Below are 25,852 nucleotides of genomic sequence, written 5' to 3'. Positions count from 1 at the left end.
CCCAACTCACAGATCCAACAGAACGAGAGTGCTTAACGGAATCACGCTACTCAAGTGTGTTTCACGCCTGCAGACAAGGTACCACATGGCTGCTCACGAGGAACTTACGGAATAAGCAGATCAAAGTCAGGCAAGTAAGAATGCATCTATTGATGTTTCAATCAAGCATCTATTTAAGGTACTCAGGTGAGCCTAACTTGGGTCAAATGTGTTCCCCGTACTGCAGAGGCTCATCGAGGATGCCGAGGACCCCCACCCTGCACCCTGGCGGGCATGCACAGTCCACACAGCCTGCTGTAATGGTCTGAGCATTGAGCCCACGGACCTGTGCACCCCCCACCCCCTGCACACCCCACCAGCACGCATTTCAGGAACTGGCCAGGGCGAAGGGTACAGTATGCAGCCATGGAATACCACAAACCGGCTTTAGAAAGCCAAAGGCTTTCCACCCTGGCTCATTCCTGCTAAAGCCCATCAGGAGAACGGTCCCAGGGACACAGGGAAGCAACGGAGGCTCCCACAGCCCTGCCCCTCCGTGTCAGTGGGCTCCAGGCCCCATCTCAGCCGTGGGTTCCGCAATGGTGCTGAGACAGGGCATCTGAGCAAGAGGCCCGGTCAAGGAAGGGTTCTGGAGCTGAGAACATTTTGGAAAGTCCCCGCAGGACACTCTCTGGGGCCACCCTTTAGTCACTGCTCCTGCTGAACCTCTGGGGACGAGGGCTGGGTGGTCACAGACACAGCTCCCCACCCTCGGGGGGTGTCGGTGGGATGAATCCCATGCTGTGCCTTCCACATCAGTGGACCCACTGCCTAAGCCGCGTGGATAATTAGATTTCGAGCCCAAACAGGAGGATTAACTGTTAAACGAGGCTTCATTTCAATGCTGCGTCCGTGCCAAGAGGTGCCCGGCCCGGCTGTCAGAACCCACAGCTTTAAGTCTTTTGTGTTTGACCAATCTGACCAGAAGGAGGACGGGAGGTGCAGGCTGGTCAGGTGTGCTGAGAAGTGGGGGCTCGGGCGGCTCAAGGGTGTTTTCTTGCCTTTTTCAGATGCGTCTCTTACACTATGAAGGCTCGGCAGAAACAGACACAGTCCCCATCTTCCAGGCATCTCAGGACAATTAGGAAGGGCTCACAGGTAAAGGGGAGGCAGGATCAAGGGGCAGGGGACCAGCCTGAGAGCATCATGTGGCCCAGGGCCCACAGCACCCCACACAATCTACACAGGGACAGGGCGAGCCCCCGACACCCGGGGCCTGTGCCCGAAGCCTCGGACTCCAGAGGTGGCGCTGTCACAGCCACAGAGCGCATTTTCACTGTGATTTATTCTCCCAGGAGACAAGGTGCTTCTGTGATCTTCATACACCTCTGCTGGGAGGAGAGGGAAAAAGGTCCCACGTCACAGAAAGCAGTCTGTCTGAGGGCACAATCTGTCCACCACGAGGGCCATGAAGGTTCAGGAAAGTTCGGAAAGCCTCACTGACACCCAGGGAGGAACATCACACTGCAGGAAAGCTCAACCGTCCTGCCCAATAACTGGACGGAGACATGAAAACGTCACACTTTTTGAAGTCGGAACAGACTATGTACCACGTTAGCCTCTGAGATAAGGAAGACACTCAGGAAGCATCTACTGAAGGAACCCAAAAGATTAAGAACCCGTCTGTTCTGCTCTGTGGACCACAGAGGAAACCTGGAGGGAAGTACAAGGTCAGCAAGGAGGCAACAGAAAGCAGAGGTGGAGAAGTGAGCTGGGAAGCGGGAAGGATGCAAGATGGACAGAGCATATCCTTCCTACCAAGGACCGTGGGCCGCAATCCCCAGTCCCTCTTCAGCCACTTGGCCTCGGGGGCGGTCCCTGCTGTTAGGGGATAAATTCAAACACAGCCATGGTAAAGTCCCAACCTCCAGGATCTCAGAATGCGACTGTGCTTTAAAGACATAACGAAGGTTAAAATGAGGACTTCCTGGAGGCCTCATCCCATATAAGACTGGTGTCCTTCTAAGAAGAGGACATAGAAACACAGCATGTGAGGTCACAGGGAGAAGACAGCTGTCTACACACCCGGAGACAGGCCTCAGGAGAGGTTAGCCCGCCCACACCTTGATCTTGCACTTCTGGCCTCCAAGATCGCAGCCGGAATGTGGTGTTTATTCCAGCAGCTGAGCTGACTGATACAGTCTCCACTACCCACTACTCTTTCTGGGCAAAGGCTCCAGCAGGCGCACGTGCAGGAAGGCCATCCAGCCTCCGTGCTCTACCAGACACCTCAGATGCACCAACAGCATGCTAAGAATCCACGGGCAGGCCAGCCGGGGTGAGAGAGAAGGTCCATCGCGTGTCGGCTGCCTCAGGAGGCAGTGAGGTGGAAGGGGCCAGCACCCGCCCCAGGCCGTTACGGCACACACGCCCCCAGCTGCAGTGGTACAGGTGGGCAGACCCCCAACAGAGGGGAGGAAACAGGGCCTGAGCAGGGCCTTCCACCTCGGCTCTAAAAAGAACAGCTGCCAACTCTTGAGGGCTCGCCATGGCAATCTCAGAATAACCTGGGAGCGTATCAGCACTCAGGCCTTCCCAAGTGGCTCAGTGGTTAAGAATCTATCTGCCAATGCAGGAGCACAGGTTCAATCCCTGGGTTGGGGAGATCCCCTGGTAAAGGAGATGGCCACCCTCTCCAGTACTCTTGCCTGAAAATCCCATGGACAGAGGGGCCCGGCAGGTTACAGTCCCTGGGGTAGAAAAGATTCAGACACGACAGCAGCTGAGCACATGTGCAGATCAGCACTCACTGCACAGAAGCCAAGGGGAGCGGAGCGGGAAGCAGCAGGGACTGCGGCTCAAAGGGCGGGCTGCAGGGCCCGGACCAAGCTCCTTGTGATCTCCCCTCCCACCCACCTCAGCTCAAAGACGGGGAGCGGGGAGGCCACTGAGCAGGCGGGGGCTCCTGCAGAAACCCTGGAAGGAAGGGCCCAGTGGGACGTCTCTGCTCACACTTAGTGACTTGCAATAAGATGCATTTACTAATCTCCCCTTCATCAACAGTGAACAGACCCACGTCTTGCAAAGTAACCAGAGCTTACCTATTGCGCTTGCTGGGGCTCTGGGCGTCTGGCGGCCACCTGTCTGGAAAGAGGCACCTACAAGTGGCGGCTGCTCACGGTCACAGGTCACAGTCACAGGGCCACTGCCCCTGCAGCCCCCTCTTCAGGCTCAGCATGCTGCCCAGCTCCAAAGCTGAAAAGGCAAGGAGGCCTCCACTGAATATGCTGAATTTGCACAAGTGTGAATTTTACACCCTGCACCCAAGAATACAAGTTTTAAAACAATTTTTAAACAAACAGAAATGTTCTTCTTTTCAAGGAGACTGTTTAAAAGACAGACTCTTCAAAAGGAGTCCACAAGCAGCGGGTTTCTAGTTGCCGTGGCGCTGACCACAGGGACAGAGGCCCCAGACACCAGACACGCCTTGGGAAGCTGCTGGTCCCAGGCCACTGCCCGAGTGCTTCCCCCACCCCGCCCCCCCAAAAAAAGGCAGGCAGGTAAGGACTGGGCAGGTCTCTGCTCTCTTGCAAGGCCAAGTCTATACCTGCAAGGTATCCTTGGCACCTAGATCACAGCCCGCATCCTTCCCAGGTCCTCCCAGGCTACAGCCCTCACCCCACGCCCTGGGGACCGTTCTCATCTAAGACCAGATTCTGGCCACAGTGTCCAGTGTCTGAGAGGCCCTGTGCAGGGCCCACGCGTGTGCCACAGGGGGAGTGGGAATCCTGGCTATTTCTCCTGATTCAATGCTCTCACTTCTACTGGGAGGGCCAAGACACTGCTCCAGAGTCAGGGGTGGGGGGACAGAGACGGAGGTTCCCCCTGCCAGAGGGGAGCGTCTGGTCACCAAGACAGCTCTGTGTGCTCCACTCCTCTGCAGGGCAGAGGGGAGGGAGCTGCCTCCCAGAGGACCCTAGCACCTGACACTCAACTCCCCAAGCCCAGAGGAGACACACTCATTCGATGACTCAGGGAGATCGGCAGAGAGCAAAGGTTCCGTGGACAAAAGTCCTGAGCACCGCTGTGTCTGTGCGTCTGTGACACGGTGTCCTTGGGTGGAGGACACGTCACCCAGGGATGCTGAACTAGCTTACCCTGACCACTCAATGGTGGAAACAAAGCCTGCCCTGCCTCCAACCTGACGTGGGAGAGGCCAGGGTCGAGGACTTAGAAAGCCACTGCAGAAGGTCTGTCTGGGCACTCAGGCTAAGAATCTGGTGCGGGAGCTGGACGACACCTGCCACCTCCTGACCCCACTCCGTCTCAGCGGGTGACCTGTGGGCAGATCACCCCACTCCCTGAGCATCAGTGTGCCCCACCGCAAAATCGACATGAAAATAACATCTCCCTCCAGGGCTTTTATGAGCATGAAGTGAGCAAACGCGTGTAAAGACTTAGGATACAGCACACAGCAAATGTTAGACAAACACTGGTTATGAGCTAGGACCCAGCAAACAAGGTCCCTGCTGTCAGATGCTGAACACAGCGGTCACCTGCAAGCTGCGAAGGCCGCTGGTGTTTAGAGGGGACGCTGAACTTCTAGGATCAAAAGGGGAGAGACCCCTGATTAGGATTCTCCGACTGCTCAAAGATGAATATTACCCATGCATGCAAAGGCATCTGATGAAAGGTGCCTGCTTTCCCCCTCAAAGAATGTGTAAGCCTGAAAAGTGTTATAATGTTTATGTCGAATGGAACAGCTCTAAATTCCAGTAGCTAAGTTGACTCCAAGTTTAAAAATCTTAAAAAGAAATAAAAAGGCGAATGGTCACATAGGCATGAGGGTCTCTGAACAACAACTGGCTGGCACGTTGGCAAGGGCACCAGGTCATACGACAACAGAGTATCACATGCCCATCATCACCTCTAACCCTCACATCCTGAGAGGTCTCCCCTCGTTTCCAGAGGAAAAATCTTTCCTTGGATGTCATCCAAAAGCCCCAGGACCAATTCCAAATGCATCTTTCATGCCTGTGACCTTCAGCTGATTATATACGTTTGGAAGATTTACTTTTTATACTAAAAATTTTTTTAAATGACATAGTTGCCTGTCAAGCTGTTCACCACTTTAAGCATTTTCATCTATTTTTAAGAAAGTGAATATGTAACTACAGCAGATAGAACAAAGACATGATTTTTGAACCTGGTGAGCTGAAAAGAGGTACTAAGATACGGCACCCTCCTCAGGAACAAAGGCATAGGTGCTATTTCCAGGGCCCAATCACCTGGACCCCCACCAAGCACAGCCCCACAGGCTTCCTGTAGGAACCACACCAGCGGCACCCAGACCCACAGGAGACACAGAACTCTCTGGGTGCTGATCACCAATTGGGTGGTTCCACAGGCAGACGTGACCGAAACCTGAAATCTCCAAGAAGATACAAACTTGGGCGAAAAAGAAATGCCTTCATTTACTTCCAGAATGTTTCAGAAACAAAGGACCTCTTGATTTCTGTTGAGTGCCTCTGATCCCTTCCAGAAATTCCTGAGTTAATATAAAGTTTTCCTTCTGTCTAGCTTTCTCATACTAAATATTTAGAGTCATAACAGTGACTATTTAGACACTCAACAAATCCCAAGCTTCACGATGAGGCTGTTCGGGCTGTTTGGAATGAAGGCTGGGGCTTCTCGAGAGGGGACAAAATACCTTTCATCAAAAAAATTAAACTCAGGATTGTACTGACCTCAGAGGCCGCTCTGTTTTCAAGGTGTAAGAAGGCGCTTAGAAGACAACTGAGAAATATATGAATGAAACAGAACTGAAGAAAAGGCAACGTTTTCTAAGTGATCATAAAAATCTCAGGATGCTACCACCAGAACCTTTGGATGGCTGAAAAGGGAAAACAGTTAAAGCTGAGGATCCTCACTGCCCCTCACTGCCGTCGGATGCACTTAGATGGGACCTGCATTCCAGTGATGCTACAGCTGCTTCCAGGGCAGAGATGCTAGAACGTGAGGATAAGGATGCTGGCAACACAAGGAGGTTCAAACCCAGGTTCGTTCCCATCCAAATGCCGACATCATGCTTTCCAACCACACACACAAAGGAAAGGTCTGGTAACAACTCAGCAGTGACACTCACCCAGTCTAGGAAGCGCCTTCCCACGGCGGCCCGTCCACCAGCAGACACCCCGAGCTCCACAGGGTGCACAGCAAGCCCCAGGACAGGGCACTCGTATCCCAGAAAGAGCTTCCCAACTGGATGCCATCATGCAAACTTACCCAAAACCTATGAATGCGTCCAGACCCTATCTGCTTCTCAAATTCAGGGTCAAGCGGAACCAAAGATACTACCAATCCTCACCATGGGGCTTCTGGGGGACACCAAGCAAGTCTGAAGATGGGCTGTCCAAAGCCAAACAGGACGGAAATGCAGTGGGATGAGGGGACTGCCTCCCTGGAAGAGGCAGGACTCTTCTCCCCAAAATGAATCCAGAGTCCACAGGGCAGCGAGGGGCAGGACACAGACAGACACACACGGTAAGTGACTAGAAGACAGACTGAAAACAGCCACTCTCCACAGCTGACAGGCATACATGCCTGTGCTAGTTCAGCACTATGACCAGCCCAGCAAAATAAAGAATATCACCACAGGCCTGGGTGTCTGGAAACGTAAGTTCCTAAACAGGAAGATTAGCCGTCACAAAGGTTTCGACTGTCTTCAAATGATAAACTTAAAAATTAAAATTAATTTTGTCAATGAAAGACAGTATCTCAGGAACACTGACAAAATACAATAAAAGGTAAGACTGTCCAGCATAAAGCATTAAGAGAACAATGTTCTCATCACAGAAGACGCTGTAATGCAAAAGTAATTAAAACAGGGTGGTGCTGTGTTGAAATCCTAGTACCACCAGAAGGGCTGGGCTTCCAAATATGAATGTTACCGTTTCATTACAGCAGCACGAGCTCTCCTAACAGGAGACTGTGTCCGAAACACCAAGCTCCCACGAGGAGCACACTTCCCTGAGTCCCCTCTTCCCTGACTCTCCCGATGATGCTGCGCAAGATAAAGGTGACACCATGCTGATGCAGAGGGGGCCACGAGCAGCCTTGAGCGACAACCTCTTGTGCCAGACACCTCACCAAATGCTTTAGAGCCGTTCTCGACGATTAAAAGGAGTAAAAGGACATGAGACTCATAACAGACACACACGTGGTTCTTAATGGAGAATAATGAAATATGGTCAATTCTTGAGGTAGAATTATGACCCCATTTTATGGGTGGAGAAACCAAGCCTGGGAGGCAATATAGCAGCTGTCAAGCTCGCACAGCTAAGAAATGGAAGAAGTGAGATTCAAATCCATAGATGTTTGAATCCATCCACCTGCTTTAGTATCTTGCCGATAATCTATCATTTGCATGAGAAGAAAATGGACAACCTTTGCACTTATTTGTAAGGCTGTTCTTTTTTTTTTCTTTCAATTACATTGTTTGGAGCATAGTTTATCTTTTCTCTTGTAGAGAAATAGAAAGTAGCCATAAAGAAGAGCCTGAAATTCAAAGCATAGAGGATAGGGGAGGGGGCGACCTCCTGCTTGCAGGAATTAAGATTTCAGTGATGGGCGTAAAATAAGGAGCCTTCTTAACCTTATAATAGGCACCTACCAGACACCTCCTGGAGGCAGGTGGCCAACACAAAAAAAGAGGCACCAAAAGATATACAGACCATCTGGAGAAAACCACGGTTATAAAGGACACGTGCACCCCAACGTTCACAGCAGCACGATTCACAACAGCCAAGCCACGGAAGCCACCTACTGTGCACTGACAGAGACACGGATAAAGATGCGGTGCATATGTACAATGGGACACTCAGCTCAGTGCAGTGCAGCTCAGGCGCTCAGTCGTGTCCGACTCTGAGACCTCGTGAATTGTAGCACACCAGGCCTCCCTGTCCATCACCAACTCCAGGAGTTCACTCAAACTCACGCCCATCAAGTCAGTGATGCCATCCAGCCATCTCATCCTCTGTCATCCCTTCTCCTGCCCCCAATCCCTCCCAGCATCAGAGTCTTTCCCAATGAGTCAACTCTTCGCATGAGGTGGCCAAAGTACTGGAGTTTCAGCTTTAGCATCATTCCTTCCAAAGAAATCCCAGGGCTAATCTCCTTCAGAACCAACACCACAGTTCAAAAGCATCAATTCTTCAGCACTCAGCTTTCTTCACAGTCCAACTCTCACATCCATACATGACCATTGGAAAAACCATAGCCTTGACTAGATGGACCTTATTTGGCAAAGTAATGTCTCTGTTTTCCAACATGCTATCTAGGTTGGTCATAACTTTTCTTCCAAGAAGGTAAGCGTCTTTTAATTTCATGGCTGCAGTCACCATCTGCAGTGATTTTGGAGCCCCCCAAAAATAAAGTCTGACACTGTTTCCACTGTTTCCCCATTTATTTCCCATGAAGTGATGGGACTGGATGCCATAATCTTCATTTTCTGAATGTTGAGCTTTAAGCCAACTTTTTCACTCTCCTCTTTCACTTTCATCAAGAGGCTTTTGAGTTCCTCTTCACTTTGTGCCCTAAGGGTGGTGTCATCTGCATATCTGAGGTTATTGATATTTCTCAATGTGAGTAATGGAATATTACTCAGCCACAAAAAGTGAAACAACGCCATTTGCAGCAACATGGATGAACTCAGACAGAGATTATCAAGTGAAGTCAGAAAAAGACAAATATCATATGATATCACTTATATGTGCAATGAAGAAAAATGATACAAAGGAAGTTATTTACAAAACAGAAACAGACTCACAAACATAGAGAACAGACTTATGGCTACCAGGAAGAAAGCATGGGAGGAGGGATAACTTAGGAGTCTGGGATTGACATATACACCCTACTATATATAAAAGAACCAACAAGGACCTACAGTATAGCACAGGGAATTCTGCTCAATATTCTGTAACAACCTAAATGAAAAAAAGAATCTGAAAAAGAATGGATACATGTATATGGTTAACTGAATCACTTTGCTATATACCTGAAACTAACAACATTGTTAATCAACTGTACTCCAATATAAAATTTAAAAAAAAAAACAAACATACCAGACTCAAGTTCTTCGCCAGGAGGCAAGGAAGGAGAAATCAACTCATCTACAGCCAAAGACCATCTGTGCAAAGTCCAGAGGGAAGCAAAAAGCCTCGAGAGAAACTACCATGAACACAGGCACCAATCTGCACTCAGTAAACCTCCTATTTATTAAAATAACACTGCAACACCCTCAGCTCTCAGCACGGGCCGAGGGCACAAGGCTTTGCTGAGAGGGTGAAAACACCACCCGATGGGAGCCTGGGCAGGTCTTCCAGTGCAGAGACTCTCCAGGCTGGCAGGTGGATCTGGTGGGGAGAACCCCGCCAGGTGAGGGCCTAAGAGCCCCAGCAAGCAGCCCGCTCCCTCCAGGTCCGCAGCTTCTTGGTGCTGGGATGAGATGACCCAGTCCTGACCTCACACGAGGACGCAGTGATACGACTCCCACCGCTCTTCTCAGAGAGCTGGCGAAGGGAGCTCTTGACTAATGGTGACTAAGATGAAGGAGGAAGAGAGATAAGGACGAACGTGACACTTGCGAAAAGGGGGAAACTGACAACAGGGCACAAGCTTGTCTGGAATTGCACAGAGAAAAAGACCCAGAAGAACCCCGAGCATCTCTGACGGGAGGGAGGCTGCAGGGTGAACAGAGCGAGAGGGACTCGACTCTGCAGACTACAGGCTGGAATTTTCACAGTAAGGCAATTGTGTAATATCATTTATCTTTCTAGGAAGAACTGGCATCAAGGTTCAGAGCAGTGGTCCTGCCTGCTCCTCCTGCCTCCCCACCCCTCACCCTGGATCCTGGTGACGCCCAGGCATCTCCTCCCTCTGCCCAAGCACCCTCTGACCATTCTAGGAATTCCAGAGAATTCGCTGCCCCCTCCCGCCAACAATGAGGCCATTAAATGCTTCCGGGAGGTCACATGAAAATGATCTCAGGGCTCCTTTGTACAGGCTGTTTCTAGAAATGCCAAGGATTTGCCTCTCTTTTCTTTTCCTTTCTTTTATACTCTCTTCTCTTCGGAGGTCAAAAAAAAAAAAGAATGAGGAAAAGTAAGTGAAGACACTGTATACCTCATGGAGAAAGCACACAGTTTGCTCTTCAGGCAGCGACAGTTTTGCAGGAGGAGGGTCAGCCAACAGCTGGGCAGGGCTTCTCCCCTCCTCACCAGATAAACCGGCAAGAAACAGAGCCAATCTTGTTTGGACGCTTTATTGTCACTCTGCAAATAGCCCGTTACCAGCATGCACTAGCGCACAGGGCGCTCCCCGAAGTCCACCACCCCCTCAGCTTCACACTTGATGTTTCAAAGAGAAACACATCTTTTCCTCCTCGGGACTGTTCAGGAGTCATGACTGTGGGTTCTAGGTTTCTAGGATAAAGTATGGCAAGCTGGTCCTCAGCTCAGACAGAAATCAACATTTGAGGAAGATGACAGACACGGAGGATTACCCGAGGCAGAAGCACTTAGAACACGACGACCTGCAGCCCTGAGACGCGCCATTGCACGTGGAGGGCAGGTCTAGCAGGGCTGAGCACAGACCCAGCAAGGAGGCATACTCGAAACTATCATACTTGGCCACTTCCTCCACTGCTGTTCCTCTCGTAAGATCTAACAGCACGAACCTGCAATGGCTTTTGTCTCCATGCGATGGTCCTCGTCATCCCTGCTCAGTCCTATCAGTGGCTCACCAAGTCCCTGCTGGCCGGGCTGCTCAGCCCTCGAGGAGCCAGAGAACATCACCAGCGCGCCCAGCTACCCCTGGTGCTCCATCCGCAAGCCACAGCTGACCCCTGAAGGGGCAGTACAGGCCCCTGAGAGGCTGCTACCGGTTGCACTGCTGTGTGCCCCCCCAACCCACACGTCAAAGCCCAGACCCCCAAGGTGGTGGTGCCTTTGGGAGGTCCCTAGGTGAGATGAGGTCATGAGGGTGGGGTTTCCATAATGGGATTAGGGCCCTTGGAAGAAGGGCTCAGATGTAACATACAACACAGTGAATGTAATTCACATTGCTCACATCATATGTGAAAGTTAAGAGTAAATCCTAAGAGCTCTCACGGTAATAGAAAACTTTTTTTCCCTTTTACTTTGTATCTATATGTGATGACGGGTGTTCACTAAACACACTCTGGCCATCATTTCATGATGGATGTATCAGATCAACATGCTATATACCTGACAGGTATTCAGTGCAGTATGTCAATTACATCGCAAAAAACTGGGCAGAAGCAAAAGAGAAGAGACCGGAAAGCTAGTGTGTACTGCGGGTCCACCTCGGGAGAACATGGGAAGGTCGTGTCTGCAAACTAGGAAGACGCCCTCGTCAGACACAGAATCTGCCGGCACCGTGACCTCGGCTGTCCAGCTTCCGGAGCCGCGGGAGGTGCGCGTGTTTTGTGTGACAGCAGTCCCCGCAGACTAGGCGGGGTACGCACCTGGAGGCCGCCCCCAGCACAGCTGCTCTGGAGGGACAGGAAGACTCTGCTGCTCCCTAAGCTCAGAGCACGAAGGACTCGCAGCCTGGCCCCGGCGCCATGAGTCATCAGCCCCCAGAGGACGGGCTCTCCTCTGCGACACGGCCCTTCACTTGGACCTGCAGGCTCTGGGCCCACGCTCTAGCAAGCGAACTGTTCCGGTCTGGCAGGCGCCCCAGGCTCTGGTCCTCTGGACCCACGTCTCCTAGTGCCGCGGATGTCACAGCGTGGCAGCCAAGACGAGGGGCCCCTCCCACTGACCCTGCAGCCCTGCAGGCATGGCAGGCTCTCGTGTGTCCACTGGGGCCCGGGAACCTCCATACGTGGTTCTATATCAAGCCACCTCCCAGATGCCACCTCGCAGTGAGCCCAGCACGACAGGGCCTGGCCACCCTGCGCCCACCATCAGCTCATCAAGTATCCAATCTGTTCACACTGTGCCTGGGGCAGGCCTAAAGCTCTGACCAACGGGGTGGCCGGACAGGGCAGACCCTCCCACCGCTCGTTGCATCTTCCCATCCTCCCCACCCCCTGCCTGCACACCTGTCCCATCCCAGTGATGCTGTTCTGGGTGCTGGGCCTCGGGAGCTGGGCCTGAGAGCAGAATTCCCAGGGTGCTCTGGATCTCAGGCTTCTTCTCTGTGCAAGGCGGGCATCTTCCATCAGGGTGCAGAGTCAGGGTTTGCACAGAACAGTACTGGGCTTCCCAAAATGCAGACGCAGCCACGGCATCACTCATGCCCCTGGGCTCGCGTCGTCTCCTCGCCCAGCATTCGCTCCCAGGGACTCGACTTGACTCTGCTGTGTAGGACAGAGCAGATGTGGAGGGGGCACTGGGCCCTTCTCCTAAGGCTAACAGTCAGAGGTATCACACACGATCTGGAAAGCCAATGCAGCGTCGGGAAACACTGGTTCAGGCAGTTACTTCTGTTTCTGCAGGGATCTAGCACTTTATGCAGAAAACGTGAGAACTCACATTGCTGCCTCAATTCCCAAGTAACTGTCATCCAGAATCAATTCCCCTGAAAGAAGAGAATGTTCTTTAGACACCAGTTAAAAGGATCCTGCTGCTGAAGGAAGCACGTCACACTAAGGCTCTCGTCCACCCAGGAGTTCCCAGCCAGCCACTGAAAGGCTGGTACTGTCTTCCTTAACCACCTCTTTGCATGCTCATCTGAGCCCTGAACTTCATGATTCTTCTCCTGAATCCACTCCACCAGCATGCGTGGAGCGCTCACTACATTCTCAGTCCAGCTTGGGGAATCACAGAACCATCAGAATGCAGTCCCTAAGCTTGTTTTCAATGCAAGATACAAGTGTCTGGGCAAATCTTGATCAAGACCCTGGAACGATAACGTGGGAAGAGAAACAGCTTGCAGCACGCGGTGCCCAATCATTGTTTTTGTCGATTCTGCAAAAATGGCTTGCACATGTGAAAAACACCTTCTGCGTGAACTTGTTCTCAGGAATCCAACAGGGGACTTTCAGCTGTTGATAATCCCCATGGGTAACAGCCCTACATAACAGCTAACTTCTTTAGAAACCCAAGTCACCGACACATCACTGACCAAAAATCAGGTCCTCCCAAGTCTGGCAAAGTTTACTCCTTGGACCAGAGGAAAGGAAAAACAGGGAGACCATTCACCAGTCAGACAGCCACTGAGGGGACTGGCATCCCAGGGCACATGACTCTCAAGCCCACCTGAGTTAGGTGAGTGCCCCTCAGAATACTCACTGTCCCTCATGTGGATGGTGTCCCGGGGGTTGAGTCTCCTACTGCAAAGCTAATTCAGACTTCAGTCCAGCATCAATTTTCAAACGTTAACATCTCATTCTCCATCTGCCCTTTGGGCTATGCAAACAGGCACAACAGACTAATTTCAAATGGTCGCCGATACAGATGCCTGAAGTTCACTTTCATCTTCCTAGAATTCATTCTCTGCCGTCATCAAGATGACAGTTCAGTTCAGTCGCTCAGTCGTGTCCACCTCTTTGCAAGCCCGAGGACCACAGCACACCAGGCCTCCCTGTCCATCACCAACTCCCAGAGTTTACACAAACTCATATCCATTGAGTCGGTGACGCCAACCAACCATCTCATCCTCTGTCATCCCCTTCTGCTCCCACCTTCAATCTTTCCCAGCATCAGGGTCTTTTCAAATGAGTCAGCTCTTTACATCAGGAGGCCAAAGTATTGGAGTTTCAGCTTCAGCATCAGTTCTTCCAATGAATATTTAGGACTGATCTCCATTAGGATGGACTGGTTGGATCTCCTTGCAGTCCAAGGGACTCTCAAGAGTCTTCTCCAACACTGCAGTTCAAAAGCATCAATTCTAAGGCACTCAGCTTTCTTTATAGCCCAACTCTCACATCCATACATGACCACTGGAAAAACCATAGCTTTGACAAGACGGACCTTTGTTGGCAAAGTAATATCTCTGCTTTTTAATATGCTGTCTAGGTTGGTCATAACTTTCCTGCCAAGGAGTAAGTGTCTTTTAATTTCGTGACTGCAGTCATCATCTACAGTGAGTCTGGAGCCCCCCAAAATAAAGTCTGCCACTGTTTCCCCATCTATTTGCCATGAAGTGATGGGACTGGATGCCATGATCTTACCTTTCTGAATGTTGAGCTTTAAGCCAACTTTTTCACTCTCCTCTTTCACTTTCATCAAGAGGCTCTTTAGTTCTTCATCACTTTCTGCCATAAGGGTGGTGTCATCTGCATATCTGAGGTTATTGATACTTCTCCCAGCAATCTTGATTCCAGCTTGTGCTTCAACCAGCTCAGCGTTTCTCATGATGTACTCTGCATATAAGTTAAATAAGCAGGGTGACAATATACAGCCTTGACATATTCCTTTTCCTATCTGGAACCAGTCTGTTGTTCCATGTCCAGTTCTAACTGTTGCTTCCTGATCTTTGTACAGATTTCTCAAGAGGCAGGTCAGGTGTTCTGGTATTCTCATCTCTTAAAGAATTTCCCACAGTTTGTTGTGATCACACAGTCAAAGGCGTTGGCATAGTCAATAAAGCAGAAACAGATGTTTTTCTGGAACTCTCTTGCTTTTTTGATGATCCAGCGGATATTGGCAATTTGATCTCTAGTTCCTCTGTCTTTTCTAAATCCAGCTTGAACATCTGGAAGTTCACAGTTCACGTATTATTGAAACCTGGCTTGGAGAATTTTGAGCATTACTTTACTAGCATGTGAGATGAGTGCAATTGTGCGGTAGTTTGAGCATTCCTTGGCATTGCCTTTCCTAGGGATTGGAATAAAAACTGACCTTTTCCAGTCCTGTGGCCACTGCTGAGTTTTCCAAATTTGCTGGCATATTGAGTGCAGTACTTTCACAGCATCATCTTTCAGGATTTGAAACAGCTCCACTGGAATTCCATCACCTCCACTAGCTTTGTTCATAGTGATGCTTTCTAAGGCCCACTTGACTTCACATTCCAGGATGTCCAGCTCTATTGAGTGATCACACCATCGTGATTATCTGGGTCATGAAGATCTTTTTTGTACAGTTCTTCTGTGTATTCTTGCCACCTCTTCTTAATATCTTCTGCTTCTGTGAAGTCCATACCATTTCTGTCCTTTATCGAGCCCATCTTTGCATGAAATGTTCCCTTGGTATCTCTAATTTTCTTGAAGAGATCTCTAGTCTTTCCCATTCTGTTGTTTTCCTCTATCTCTTTGCGATGATCGCTGAGGAAGGCTTTCTTATCTCTCCTTGGTATTCTTTGGAACTCTGCATTCAGATGCTTGTATCTTTCCCTTTCTCCTTTGCTTTTCATTTCTCTTCTTTTCACAGCTATTTGTAAGGCCTCCCCAGACAGCCATTTTGCTGTTTTGCATTTCTTTTTCTTGGGGATGGTCTTGATCCCTGTCTCCTGTACAATGTCATGAACCTCCATCCATAGTTCATCAGGCACTCTGTCTACCAAATCTGGTCCCTTAAAAATCTATTTCTCACTTCCACTGTATAGCCATAAGGGATTGGATTTAGGTCATACCTGAACGGTCTAGTGTTTTCCCTACTGTCTTCAATTTACATGTGAATTTGGTAATAAGGAGTTCATGATCTGAGCCACAGTCAGCTCCCAGTCTTGTTTTTGCTGACTGTATAGAGCTTCTCCATCTTTGGCTGCAAGGAATATAATCAATCTGATTTCGGTGTTGACCATCTGGTATGTCCACGTGTAGAGTCTTCTCTTGTTGAGTGTCTGCTATGACCAGTGAGTTCTCTTGGCAAAACTCTATCAGCCTTTGGCCTGCTTCATTCTGTACTCCAAGGCCAAATTTTCCTTACTCCAGGTATCTCTTGACTTCCTATTTTTGCATTCCAGTAATAATGAAAAGAACATCTTTTTGGGGTGTTAGTTCTAAAAGGTCTTATAGGTCTTCATAGAACCGTTCAACTTCAGCTTCTTCAGCATTACTGGTTGGGGGCATAGACTTGGATTACCAGGATATTGAATGGTTTGCCTTGGAAACAAACAGAGATCATTCTGTCGTTTTTGAGACTGCATCCAAACACTGCATTTCGGACTCTTTTGTTGACCACGATGGCTACTCCCTTTCTTCTAAGGGATTCTTGCCCACAGCAGTAGATATAATGGTCATCTGAGTTAAATTCACCTATTCCAGTCCACTTTAGTTCACTGATTCCTAGAATGTCGACGTTCACTCTTGCCATCTCCTGTTTGACCACCTCCAATTTGCCTTGATTCAAGGACCTGACATTCCAGGTTCCTATGCAATGTTGCTGTTTACAGCATCAGACTTTTCGTCCATCCCCAGTGACATGCACAACCGGGTGTTGTTTTCGCTTTGGCTCCATCCCTTCATTCTTTCTGGAGTTATTTCTCCACTGGTCTCCCGTAGCATATTGGGCACCTACCAACCTGGGGAGTTCCTCTTTTAGTGTCCTATCTTTTTGCCTTTTCATACTGTTCATGGGGTTTTCAAGGCAAGAATACTGAAGTGGTTTGCCATTCCCTTCTCCAGTGGACCACATTTTGCTAGAACTCTCCACCATGACCCGTCCGTCTTGGGTGGCCCCACACGGCGTGGCTCATGGTTTCGTTGAGTTAGACAAGGCTGTGGTCCATGTGATCAAATTGGTTAGTTTTCTGTGATTGTAGATTATGATGACAGATGCTCAGGAAAGATAAGGGCCATCGCTCCACACAGGGAGCCTCACGGGAAGAATGACAGTATCCAGACCCAAGAAGGAATCTTCCACTGTGACCAAAACCCCCTGCTTCAGCCACGAGATCGTCCTCTTCGCAAATGCACATCACGTGCTCCTCCCAGTCCTGGCCCTGTCCTTACGCGCTCCAAGCTCACAGGTTCTCGACACCCCATGGATGTGCTCTGAGGCTTGCATGTGTTACCTGGATGGTAAACAGATAAATATCTGGTCTTTTCCAGTTCCTGGTACAGTACCCCTGAAACTCATGGGGGTGGTGAGTGTCTTTTGTATGTTGATGAGGTGACAGGCAGCTGGGGGACTGGGGTTCCTAAACAGCCTCAGAATTGGGGCTCACCAAAAGGCCAAGGCACAGTTTGAGGGCTGGAACCTGCAGCTCCATCCCATGACCCTGGTGGGGGGAGAGGGATTGGAGACTGAACTAATCACCAATGGCCAATGTGTTAATCAATCATACATACGGAACGGAGCCTCCACGTAATCCCTGAAGAACAGGGTTCGGGGAGCTTCCTGGTTGGTAAACACTCTGGGGTGCTGAGAGGGATGCACCCCACCCCTACACCTTAACCTTATGCATCACTCCCATCTGGCTGTTCCTGAGCTGTGTCCCAGGGGCCATGTCAGGCCCTTTAACCTGTGGGCTCTGGTTCTAACTCTGGGCCGATGGTGTCAGAGCTGAGCTGAGCAGTAGGACACTCAGCTAGTGCCTGAAGAACTGGAGAATTGATGTTGGGAGGAAACACCTTACATTTGTTGTCAGAAGTGTTGTGAGTAAAAACAGCTCAACGGACAGAGAAAAACAGGTCCTGTGGCTAAGACTGTCCCGCTCCCACTGCTGGTCTGTCCTCCTGTGGAGCTCAGGCCCCCGTCAAGGCCCCTACCCCTACCCTGTGGGCTCTGTGGTCTCAGCGGGGCCCTTCGTGCCCTCGGGAGGCTGCATGCTTCCTGGCCCTTCAGATCCACCAGCAGAAAGAGGGGCAGAACGAAGAGAAGGCAGGTCCCTCTGCTCCCCCATCACAGCTCAGCTTTTCCACATCCAATAAATAGAGCACCCCCTCTGCCTTCTGGGTCTCTGCTGATTCACTCTCCTTAGCTCCCAACTGTTCTTATAGGTACCTGAGACCCTTCAGACCCCCCATCTTAAACATGGCGTAGGACAGGGCAGCCCATGTCCTACGTAGGCAGGATGTGCTCAGCCAATGCAGCCAGACTAGACGTCAGAACCGTCCTCCCACGGCATCCTGGACCAGACTACAGAGCTTCCCCCCACCCATGGACGCTACCGCATGGACCTGACTCTCCCCGACCCAGCCTAGAACACAGGTCACCTCAGCTGACCTGCGGCATGTGGCTCCTGCCATAATCATTTTCACTTTGCACCCATATTTTAAACACAAAGAGTCTGAAGATGCCAAGAGACCGAAGATCCAGACTTCCCCCTACTTAGCCTCAGTAACTCTGAACCCAGAGACGTCTTCTTTAGGGAAGATTTTCTAAGAAATGATGCTGAATTTCAGAACTCTTCATCCAAGACATAGCCCTGCAAACAGTGTCCCTTGTCAGAGCCCACGTGGGCTCCATTCCAGGTGCAGAGGAGGGGACCCAGGAACCCCTCAGACCTTGACTGGTCCCCGCCCCGATTCTGGCAAGACGCAGGGCTCTGAGTCACTCAGCACCTGTCCCTCTTCTCCTTTGCCCCCATCAAATAAGCTGCCAAAGGGGGCCCACAGCAGAGGAAAGATGTCACAGGTCCGGTATTTCCGGAATGGCTGCACGGTTGGGAGGTGGGACTCCCCCTCCCCCGGGGAGCCAGGCACAGGCCCAGAGAGCAGGGCAGACAGTGTCAACGCACCTGGTGCCCACCAGTGCCAAGCCCGATGGCACTTCCTTCCCAGGGCCTGGGAGCCACAGCCCCCTGGCGTCTCCCGCCTCCTCGGGCTTCCTGAACAGGATTACCACCCCCGGGGCAGCACCCGTGCTTAAGGAGGGGAAAGAGGATCTATTTCTGACCCGAGAACGTGAGATTGACTCTGCTAAATAGGGCAAGGGCCTCCGTAATACCCGTCACCTCTATCCTCAGGTTCCTACTCCCCAGGGAGCCAAGAAGGACCAGTGCCTGTGTGCACGTCCTCACCTCGGGGAAGCCCCAGGTGACCCTGCCAGGCTTAAAAAAGGTCCTGTGGACTCAAATGGCACCCAAGTGCCCCCAAGCCCAGCACTGACGTACCAGAGCCTACGTGAGACTGTCACGAGGACGGAGATCGACGCAGGAGGACTTCTGCACCTTGGGAACCACCCCCAGTGACCCCCAGGGTCTCAAGGAATAAGGAAACGACAGAACTGTGAGCATGGTGGGGGCAAGAGCAGGTCCTGCCTCCAAAGGCCTCAAACCCCAGGCCTTGGCGGTGACACTCCAAGCTCCGATGCGGCCACCCAGCCAGGAAACAGGGAGAAACAGCTCTGTCGGTGGACTTAACAGCCCCGAGACCATCCTGAACCCAAGGGTCCCAGGACTCCCAGGAACACGTCACCTTTCCTGCAGAAGTCCCCCAGGAAAATGGAAAAGAACAAAGACCTACTGTGTGTCGGGACCATGCAAGGAATTGACTGGCATTTTCCTTTAAGGTTCACAAATCCTGGGAGCAAAGAATCCGCATCCTGGCAGGGTCTGAGTGGGCAGAAAGACCCCCCCTCCCCCTTACCCCTTCCTCCTCCCTGGCGGCACCCAGGGGCACAGAGGATGATGAAGCTGGGATTCTGAGAGGGCAATTCTAACCCTTCCACCAACACACACTTGCCCCTGAACAAGGCATCTGTCTCCGAGGGCTCCGGTTTCCCCAGGTACCAAGGGAAGATCCTCTCTCCCTGACTAGCAGCGCTGTCCTGGGGGTCACATGACGCGCATTCCTGGAAACTCAGCTTCACAAAGGAAGGAATCGCCCCTCACCCAGTCAAGCGCTTGCTCCGCTCCTTTCCAAACAGCAGCACAGGATCCCGGCCCAGCAGCGCTAGAGTCCCGCAGACTCGGCCGCATCACCCCACCCAGCAAGGACAGGACTAGGTCACCAAGGGCCTCGTAACAACCGCCTCAAGGCTGCTTGCTCCATACGGCGTTCTCCCCAAAGTCACTTACTCAGTGACTGTTCACATCTCAGCAGTCTGTCTGAAGCATAAAGATCATTCTGAGAAGAAAGGATTCTAGAGAAATAAAGGACAAAAAGCTGGAAGAGATGCACACCCTCAAAAATGGCAGACTGGTAAACTTCTTCCTTATCAGTAACTACCTGTAAAAAGATTAAACCCTCCAATCAAAAGGCAGTGATGGGCAGAAAGGAGGGGGGAAAAAACCCCACATGATCCAACAATGTGCTAAGACTCCGTTTTAACCCAAAGACACCATCAGGTTGAAAATAAAATGATGGAGAGACCATTTCATGCTAATATGAATAAAAAGAGACCTGGGACTGCTATACCTACATTAGCCAAAATATACTGTAAGTCAGGACTGTTACAGAAGACAGAGAAGACACTGTATGTTGAGAGAAGAGCCTCAAAATATAAGAAGTGAGCACCGACAGAACTGAAGAAAACAGACGCGCAGCACTGCTGGCTGGAGACGCTGACATCCCAGGCTCAGCAACGCGAGGAGCAGCCAGACAGACGGCCAGTAAGGAAACAGAAGGCCTCGCCAACTCTATAAACCAAACAAACAGCACAGACATGGCAGAACACGCCCCCTCAGCCACAGGACAATATATATTTTCCTTAAGTGTCCATGGAACATCCTCAAGGATAGAGCATACGCTCAGCCAGGGGGACAGCTTTTCAAGCATGAAACCCCGCAGCCACCATTTCACTCAGTGGCGAAAGACTGAAAGTTTTCCTCGAAGATCAAGAAAAAGACAAGCATGTCCACAACACTTCAGTGTAACACAGCATAGCCAGAGCTACCAGGCAAGAAGAGAAAACAAAAGGTACCCCAGTGGCTCAGGTAAAGAATCCGCCTGCAAAGCAAAAGATGCAGGTTCGATCCTGGGGCTGGGAAGATCCCCTGAGGAAGGCAAACAGCAACCCACCCCAGTATTCTTGCCTGAGAAATTCCATGGACAGAAGAGTCTGGCAGCCTATAGTCCATGGGGTCACAAAAAAGTCAGGCACAAGTTAGGGACTAAACAACAACAAACTGGAAAGAACTAAGATAATCTCTGCACACATACCTTAAAAATCAGACACACGCAAGAAATCATGGGTTAATAAATGCATCAAAGCTACAAGCTACAAAATCAAAATGCAAAAGCTGCCTATGTTTCTATATATTAACAGTGAACACTCTGAAAAGGAAATTAAGAAAACAATTGTATCCACAATAGCATTAATAATAATAAAATAATTAAGAGTAAACTTAAACCAAGAGACAAAAGACCTGTACACTGGAAACTAGAAAGCATTTCTACATGAATATAAAGAACACATAAATACAAAGACTTATCTTGAGTTCATGGACTGGAAACTTCGTATCAAATATCAAAACAATCTACAGATTCAATGCAATACCCATCAAAATCCCACTGGCATTTTTACAGAAAGAGAAAAATTCATCCCCAAATTCGTATGAATTCTCAAGGGACTCTGAAGAGCCAAAATAATCTTGAAAAAGAACAAAGTTGGAAAATTCACATTTCCTGATTTCAAAACTTACTACAAAGTAATCAGACAGTGTAACATTGGCATGAGAATAGGCACAGGCCAAGGGAACTGAACAGAAAGCCCAGAAACCCTTACATATATGGTGGGTAAATTTTCAACATGATGCCAAGACTATTAATGGGGAAAGGACAGTGCTTTCAATGACTGATTCTGGGGAAACTGGATACCCATACGCAAGAAAATGAAGTGACCCTTTACCTTACCACATAAACAAAAACTAGCTCAAAATGGATCAAAGATCTAAACACAAAAGCTAAAATTAGAACTCTTAGAATACATGGGGGGACATCTTCATAACACTGGATTTAGAAATGACTTCATGAATACGATACCAAAAGTAAAGGACACAAAAGAATAAAATACATAAATTGAACTTCAGCAGAATTACAAACTTCTGTGTATTATTGAGACAAGAGAATGAAAAGACAGCCCACAGAAAGGGACAAATAGTTAAAGATCATGTATCTGATAGGGGGTTAATATGCAGAACACTTTAAAAAATGCCTACAACTCAAGAACAAAATGCAAATCAAGACCACAATGAGATATCACTTCATGCCTATTAGGAAGGAAAGAGGGAGAGATATTGGAAATTACCAATTATTAGTATGGATGTTGGAGAAGGAAATGGCAACCCACTCCAGTGTTCTTGCCTGGAGAATCCCAAGGACGGCAGAGCCTGGTGGGCTGCCATCTATGGGGTCGCACAGAGTTGGACACGACTGAAGCGGCTTAGCAGCAGCAGTATGGATACAGGAGAAATAGAAACACTTGTGCAGGGCTGATGGGATGCAAAATGGTGCAGCCCTTGCAGAAGAGTCTGGATGTCCGGTCGAGAATAATCGCTCTTGTGCTATGGATTAACCTTTGAGAAGCTTGAAGTATCACCACGATACTTGATAAGAGATGACGAGCAAACGGAGTCCAAAGCCCCATGGGACCCATTAATGCATATGCTGACCAACTAGGCTGCGAGGACACAAAAATTCCCCAGGCCCATTACAGCAGGGAGGATATCGGTGGTGGCATTTTCCAAAAGGCAGAATGAAGAAGTGGCCATGTAGAGTGAAGACCGACACAGAAGGCAGGCTCATAGACGGAAATACAACCAGGGTTGCGACAAGGTCACTTTCTGAGGAGGGAAACACCACCTGCCCCACGTGCCTGCACGGGGCAAAACCCATGCTGACGATGAACACAAACAGGATCCAAGCCCAGCCAGGCAGCCTCCTGGGGACACAGGTCTCGTCTTTCTCCACTGATTGAGGTCACCTGGGGTTCTCACCTGATGTTCAGACGGGATGGTGCTAAGCAAAGCCTCAACTGCCACGAGGGGCTGCAATAGGACCATGTATCTTATTGTATTGTTATCCAATAAGTAGGCAGGGTTTCCAGACCATTCAAGATCCAAAGGCTGCAAACCTTTCTGAAAGTGCCAAACAAAAAAGAGACCACTGAAAACAAACTACAGGAACCCAACTAAATGTCAAAGCAGGGCTCTGCATGTTTTTATGAAGGGAATAAAGTATAAACATATTTACGAATACAATGTGTGAATAGAATACTACTCAGGCAAAAAGAAGATGGAAATAATGTCATCTGCAGCAACATGGATGGACTTGGAGGACATTATGCTAAAGTGAGATAAGTCAGACAGAAAGACAAATACTGCATAATATCAACTATCTGTGGAATCTAAAAAGAAAGAAAATCAGAGAACAAACTAGTGGTTACCAGTGTCGGGGGGGGGGGGGGCGGCCAGCAATATAGCAGTGGGGAGGTACAAAATGCTGGGTACAAGACAGGGTCAAGAATGTGTTATACAACATGGGGAATCTAGCCAGTGTTTTATAACAATGGTAAATTGGAAATAATCTTTAAAAAAACTACAAAAATTTGATTTTTTTTAAATGGTAGGAGATATAACAGAATGCCACATATAACAATATAGAGCTAATCACCTGTACAATGTCAGGAACCTCCATTCATAGTTCATCAGGCACTCTGTCTATCAGATCTAGTCCCTTAAATCTATTTCTCACTTCCACTGTATAGTCATAAGGGATTGGATTTAGGTCATACCTGAATAGTCTAGCAGTTTCCCCCACTTTCTTCAATTTAAATCTGAATTTCGCAATAAGGAGCTCATGATCTGAGCCACAGTCAGCTCCTGGTCTTGTTTTTGCTGACTGTATTGGGCTTCTCCATCTTTGGCTGCAAAGAATATAATCAATCTGACTGCGGTGTTGACCATCTGGTGACGTCCATGTGTAGAGTCTTCTCTTGTGTTGCTGGAAGAGGGTGTTTGCTATGACTAGTGCATTCTCTTGGCAGAACTTTATTAGTCTTTGCTCTGCTTCATTCTGCATTTCAAGACCAAATTTGCCTGTTACTCCAGGTGTTTCTTGACTTCCTACTTTTGCATTCCAGTCCCCTATAATAAAAAGGACATCTTTTTTGGGGTGTTAGTTCTAAAAGGTCTTGTAGGTCTTCACAGAACCGTTCAGCTTCTTCAGTGTTACTCGTCGGGGCACAGACTTGGATTACCATGATATTGAATGGGTTGCCTTGGAAACGAACAGAGATCATTGTGTCATTTTTGAGACTGAATCCAAGTACTGCATTTCGGACTCTTTTGTTGACTATGATGGGTACTCCATTTCTTCTAAGGGATTCCTGCCCGCAGTAGTAGATACAACGGTCATCTGAGTTAAGTTTACCCATTGCAGTCCATCTTAGTTTGCTGATTCCTAAAATGTTGATGTTCACTCTTGCCATCTCTTGTTTGACCACTTCCAATTCGCCTTGATTCATGGGAGTTGGTGATGGACAGGGAAGCCTGGCATGCTGCAGTTCATGGGGTCAGAAAGAGCTGGACACAACTGAGCAACTGAACTGAACTGAACTGAATGGGACTGTATGCCATGATCCTAATTTTTTGAATGTTGAGTTTTAAGCCAGCTTGTTCATTCTCCTCTTTCACCCTTATCAAGAGGCTCTTTAGTTACTGTTTGCTTTCTGCCATTAGAGTGGTTATCATCTGCATATCTGAATATGATGAACTGATGCTTTTGAACTGTGGTGTTGGAGAAGACTCTTAAGAATCCCTTGGACAGCAAGGAGATCAAACCAGTTAATCCTAAAGGAAAACAGTCCTGAATATTCATTGGAAGGACTGATGCTGAAGCTGAAGCTCCAATACTTTGGCTACCTGAATGGACTCATCAGAAAAGACCCTGATGCTGGGAAAGACTGAAGGCAGGAGGAGAAGGGGACAGCAGAGGATGAGATGGTTGGATGGCATCACCAACTCGGTGGACATGAGTTCAGCAAGCTCTGGGAGTTGGCGATAGACAGAGAAGCCTGGAGTGCTGTAGTCCATGGGGTCACAAAGAGTTGGACACGACTGAGCGACTGAACTGAATCTGTGTATCTAAGGTTGTTGACATTTCTACCAGAAATCTTGATTCCAGCTTGTGATTCATCCAGCCTGGCATTTCACATAATATACTTTGCACATAAGTTAAATAAGCAGGGTGAGAATATACAGCCTTGGTGTACTCCTTGTCCAATTTTGAATCAGTCTGTTATTCCAAGTTTGGTTATAACTGTTGCTTCTTGACCTGCATCCTGGTTTCTTAGGAGGCAGCTACAGTGGTCTGGTATTCCCATCTCTTGAAGAATTTTCCAGTTTCTTGTGATCCACACAGTCAAAGGTTTTAGCGTAGTCAATGAAGTAGAGGCAGATGTTTTTTTCTGGAGCTCACTTGCTTTCTCCATCACTGAACAAATGCTGGCAATTTGTTTTCCAGTTCCTCTCCCTCTTTAAAATCCAGCTTGTTCATCTAGAAGTTCTTGGTTCATGTACTATTAAAGCCTAGCTTGAAAGATTTTGAGCATTACCTTGTAAGCATGTGAAGTGAGCACAATTGTCCAGTAGTTTAAACATTCTTTGGCATTGCTCTTCTTTGGGATTGGAGTAAAAATTGACCTCTTCCACTCCTGTAGCCAGCCAATGCTGGATTTTTCAAATTTGTTGCGATACTGAGTGCAGCGCTCTAACACCATCATCGTCAGCTTTTAGGATTTGTAGGCAGGTCCACTGGAATTCTGGTATCTCCAGAATGTTTTGTTCATAGTGATGCTTCCTAAGGCCCACTTGACTCATACTCCAAGATATCTGGCTCTAGGTGAGTGATCACACCATAACGGTTATCCAGGACACTAAGACCTTTTTTGTATAGCTCTGTGTATTCTTGCCACCTCTTCTTAATCTCTTCTGCTTCTCTTAGGTCCTTATTGTTTCCGTCCCTTATCGTGCCGATCCTTGCATGAAATGTTCCCTTGGTATCTCCAATTTTCTTGAA

At 48.9% G+C, this 25,852-nt stretch overlaps 1 protein-coding gene across 3 annotated transcripts in view; it reads right to left on the bottom strand.

Moving 5' to 3' along the window:
- The window catches only part of GRB10 (growth factor receptor bound protein 10), a 210,418-nt gene that overhangs the window by 172,247 nt on the left and 12,319 nt on the right, over window positions 1–25,852 (bottom strand). For 2 of the 3 annotated variants that reach the window (XM_015095173.4, XM_060414417.1), the window contains exon 2: window positions 3,081–3,234. The exons of the other annotated variant lie outside the window; for it this stretch is intronic. The gene's annotated coding sequence lies outside the window, so the exon portion shown is untranslated. The remainder of the gene's footprint in view (window positions 1–3,080; window positions 3,235–25,852) is intronic. 3 annotated transcript variants of the gene reach the window in all.

This window comes from Ovis aries, chromosome 4 (genome assembly GCF_016772045.2).
Source record: "Ovis aries strain OAR_USU_Benz2616 breed Rambouillet chromosome 4, ARS-UI_Ramb_v3.0, whole genome shotgun sequence".
Lineage (NCBI taxonomy): Eukaryota > Metazoa > Chordata > Mammalia > Artiodactyla > Bovidae > Ovis > Ovis aries.
This window is presented reverse-complemented; position numbering and strand designations above follow the sequence as displayed.